We start from the raw sequence: 4,746 nt of genomic DNA, 5'->3' as shown, positions 1-4,746 counted from the left end.
GTTGCGTTGCCTAATGTGGTGTTTTCCAGGCAATCCACTGCATTGGTGATCACAAAGCTGAGTTTCCCCCTTCAGTGAGGGCAGCTTAAGGGCTAGAGTTGGCCATGAGTGTAGCTCATGCTGTGACAGTTGGAAACTCTTGGTATTTGGTCTGCAGGACATAGCAGGTGCCTATGCCATCCCAGCTGACACTGAGTTGCTCACTAACTGCTACCTGGCTGAGACCTGTCCAAGTGCTCTTTCACTGGGGGAGACTTCTCCCTGCTATGGTACTGGCCTCCCCAAGCGCCTTTAAGTTCTCATCTAACAAATCATCTAATGAAACAATGAGTCAGTCTTTGCTGTGCTTGGTCATGCTGCACTCCTGGTCTCACCCAAGTCCCCTAGAGCTGGGTGTGATGAGGCAGCCTGGGGAAGCCAAGACTGATGGGGGCTTCTAAAGCCAGCAGTGGGAAATGAGGGGAAAATATCTCACTTCCAGTAGCTGGACCTGGTCAAAGCTGATCCCTCTTTAAGAACTAGTTTGTCTTTGAAAACAGCCCTAGGATTTTGACTGGGTGTCTGATCTAGGATCCAAATTCACAGGCCAGGATTTCTGAGGTGCTGGTAACCGCAGCTCCCAGTACCTTCAAGCTGCATGTCTCAGCAGCTTTGGACATAGCAGGCTGGAATTTGGAGGCCTCTGAACTGGGAAGCAGTGGCTGTGGCCTGCACAGCAGGGACGGCTGGGGAGGAAGAGAAAGTTGCGTACTTGTTCGTTGTCTGTACGCTCTGCTTTCGGTCAGTCCTCTGTGCTGCAGCCTCTGTGCTGTGTGGACACGGAGGGTTTGAATTCCTCTTATGCGGGCTGGCAAGATTAATAGTGTTGCTACCCTCCCCCAGCAGCAGGCTCCAGGGGCTCTACCCCCATCTCCCCAACTGCAATTCACATACCAGGTCTGTCTTGTCACTAGCAGCAACAACTGCCCCAGAGAGCAGGGAGTTTGTGTCTGCAAATGGTTTGGAAAACATGGATACTTCCCTTGGAGCTGTTTGACCATTCACTCCCTCAGTGTGGGGATTTTTTAAATAGCTGGGAGATTGTGTGAACCCTTCTGCTTGCTGCGTTGGGCTTAGTGCTGGCTCCACACTGCCTGGGCACGGCAAGGTGGTCTGTTTGTTCAGACATTCTGCTCCTTGCTGCAGAGTGGCTTTCTACTACACAGGATCCAAGCTCGAATCGTCAGACGGCCTCATCTTTAGATGAGGTACAAGCCCATGTTTGTAACTGCCCAAAACAACCCCCTCTAGCCAAGAACTCTAGTACAGAGGCAATACGCTAGGTGGACCTGTCCTTAGGATCCAGCAAGGACTTGAGCATTGCACTGCTGACTGGGGCAGTGCCTGGAATAAGCAGAGACCCTCCTGACCCCCCACTGTGAGTCACAAAGTGTGGGTGAGTGGCCTAGGCGCCATCTGCCCATTCAGCGTAGAGAGAGGCCCACCTTAGACCAGCACAGTAGGCAGGGAGCTGAACCGGGGTCTCCTATATCCCAGCTGTGTCCTAACCAGGGCCTGAACGGTTAAAGTGGGCCATGATTGCTGCTGCTGTTCACGTAGCCAAGCCCCTCAGCATGCCATTTACCCTGGGCTGTGGGGCTTAGGTGGTAGCTAGGCATCTGGCTGCCTAGAGAAAGCCAACAGGGCCCAGGCCCCAACCGAGCAACTTTAAGCACTGAGTGAGTTTAAGCTTCTACAGCTTTTTGTGGGAGTTTCATAGATGGCTGTGGAGCCTAAATGGGGATTTAGGTACCATGGGTGGAGCTTGGTGTCAGTGGCCAATGTGTGGAGGGCTGGAGAAATGAGCATGGTTGTGGGAGCTGAAAGTAGTATGCTGAGGCGCTGGGAGTCTGAGCTGTGTTCTTGCCACAGCCTCATGATGGTGATGGCTGCCTGTTTTCCCTTCCCTGAAATGGGGCAATACATGTATTTCACATAGGCCATGAGTGTCTGCTGGGGCAGTGCCAATGAGCCATGACTCACAGGGGCAGGTTTTTTCCTTTGAACAAAAGTTTACAGACTGGTGGGGCTTTAGTCAGGTAAGCCCCTTTCTTCCCAGTCCCACATGCACATGTTGCAAAGTAAACTTGCCAGGGTAGGGCCTGCATCTGAACAGCTCTCAGCACCTCCAGGACCCAGTATATGCTACCACAGTAAGGGGGTGGGGGGAAGGGTTATTTGTCCTGTTCTTTAGCAAAGTAAAGGGAAGGGAAGGAGGCCGTGGCACACAAAGGGTCCCGCTTTCAAAGCCTCCAGCCCATCAGTTTCACAGGAACAGTTTCTAGTTCCCATTCTTGATGGTGCTGCATGTTGTCCCATTACTGTCCAACCTTCCCTTATGATACAATACTTTATTAATGGTCTCACTCATACAACAGCACAGAGGACACTTCATTTCACATTTAGAGCCTGTGCTGTTTGGACACATCCATGAAAGGTTCGAGCCTAGTGCTGGTTCTAGAGAAGGTGTTGCAAGGCTGCTAATGGAGGAAATATTGTTATGGCTAAGCTAGCACACAGCAATCACCAAGCAGCTCAGGCCCCTGGAAGATTCATCAGCTACATCAAACTAAAGACATTTCCACAAGTGCCAAACACCCACACTGAGTTCTGAACACAGTCATGCCTCAAAGGAGACACTCTGCAAAAGTAAAACCCCATCTGGGGGTGAGGAAATGCTATGATAATGAAGCCACTTCTGTATATGGCTGTGTAAAAAATGGAAGTGTGGGGCAACCTTAAAGCCAGGCCTCATTCCTGCTAGCTGTTTACACTGCTGCTGGCCGTTGGAAAGCAGTGTGCCCATCCTTGGGTGCGCTGCAAAGAGCTGTGTTAGCATCTCCAGGTGGAGAGCTCCCGCTCTGTCTACATAGTGCTAGTGCAGCTAAACAGGAGGACCAAAACTTTTACAGCCCCTCTCACCAAACTTGTTCCTTCATCATAAGGCCACCTCCTCTTACCCTCAGCCACTCACGGGCTGCCTGCAGGTGGCCTGGTTTCAGAGCTGCAAGAGCTCGGCCCCTGAGCTCCTCACGCAGGAGCCTGGCCTACTGCACTTCTGTTTGATTAACTGTGGGTGTGATTTGTTTGCTTTTGACTTTTGCTCCTGAGCAACCCTACCACAACAAGCCCTCAGCACTGATTTCTCTCCTCCGTGACTGGTGTACTAGCCTAAGGTTTCTTTCCCTCACAGGCTTGTGGGTAAAGAGGCTTGAATTTTACAAGAATCCTCCCCTGCATGGCTTAGCAAAAGACTCCTGGATTAAGTTTAGAAGCATGAGCAACAAGGGTGATGTCGTGGTGGGAGTCTGCTATAGACCACCGGACCAGGGGGATGAGGTGGATGAGGCTTTCTTCCAGCAACTCACGCAAGTTAGTAGATCGCATGCCCTGGTTCTCATGGGAGACTTCAGTCACCCTGATATCTGCTGGGAGAGCAATACAGCCATGCACAGACAATCCAGGAAGTTTTTGGAAAATGTAGGGGACAATTTCCTGGTGCAAGTGCTGGAGGAACCAACTAGGGCAGAGCTCTTCTTGACCTGCTGCTCACAATCCGGGAAGAATTAGGAGGGGAAGCAAAAGTGGATGGGAACCTGGGAGGCAGTGACCATGAGATGGTCGAGTTCAGGATCCTGACACAGGGAAGAAAGGAGAGCAGCAGAATACGGACCCTGGACTTCAGAAAAGCAGACACTGACTCCCTCAGAGAACTGATGGGCAGGATCCCCTGGGAGAATAACATGAGGGAGAAAGGAGTCCAGGAGTGCTGGCTGTATTTTAAAGAATCCCTATTGAGGTTACAGGGACAAACCATCCCAATGTGTAGAAAGAATAGTAAATATGGCAGGCGACCAGCTAGGCTTAACAGTGAAATCCTTGCTGATCTTAAACACACAAAAAAAAGAAGCTTACAAGAAGTGGAAGATTGGACAAATGACCAGGGAAGAGTATAAAAATAATGCTCGGGGATGCAGGAGTGAAATCAGGAAGGCCAAATCACACCTGGAGTTGCAGCTAGCAAGAGATGTTAAGAGTAACAAGAAGGGTTTCTTCAGGTATGTTAACAAGAAGAAAGTCAAGGAAAGTGTGGGCCCCTTACTGAATGAGGGAGGCAACCTAGTGACAGAGGATGTGGAAAAAGCTAATGTACTTGGTGCTTTTTTTGCCTCTGTCTTCACAAACAAGGTCAGTTCCCAGACTCCTGCACTGGGCAGAACAGCATGGGGAGAAGGTGACCAGCCCTCTGTGGAGAAAGAAGTGGTTCGGGACTATTTAGAAAAGCTGGACGAGCACAAGTCCATGGGCCCAGATGCGCTGCATCGGAGAGTGCTAAAGGAGTTGGCGGATGTGATTGCAGAGTCATTGGCCATTATCTTTGAAAACTCATGGCAATCGGGGGAAGTCCCGGACGACTGGAAAAAGGCTATTGTAGTGCCCATCTTTAAAAAAGGGAAGGAGGAGGATCCTGGGAATTACAGGCCAGTCAGCCTCACCTCAGTCCCTGGAAAAATCATGGAGCGGGTCCTCAAGGAATCAATTCTGAAGCACTTAGAGGAGAGGAAAGTGATCAGGAACAGTCAGCATGGATTCACCAAGGGAAAGTCATGCCCGACTAATCTAATTGCCTTCTATGATGAGATAACTGGCTCTGCAGATGAGGGGAAAGCGGTGGATGTGTTGTTCCTTGACTTTAGCAAAGCTTTT

The sequence above is a fragment of the Caretta caretta genome, chromosome 16 (genome assembly GCF_965140235.1).
Source record: "Caretta caretta isolate rCarCar2 chromosome 16, rCarCar1.hap1, whole genome shotgun sequence".
Classification (NCBI taxonomy): domain Eukaryota; kingdom Metazoa; phylum Chordata; order Testudines; family Cheloniidae; genus Caretta; species Caretta caretta.
This window is presented reverse-complemented; position numbering follows the sequence as displayed.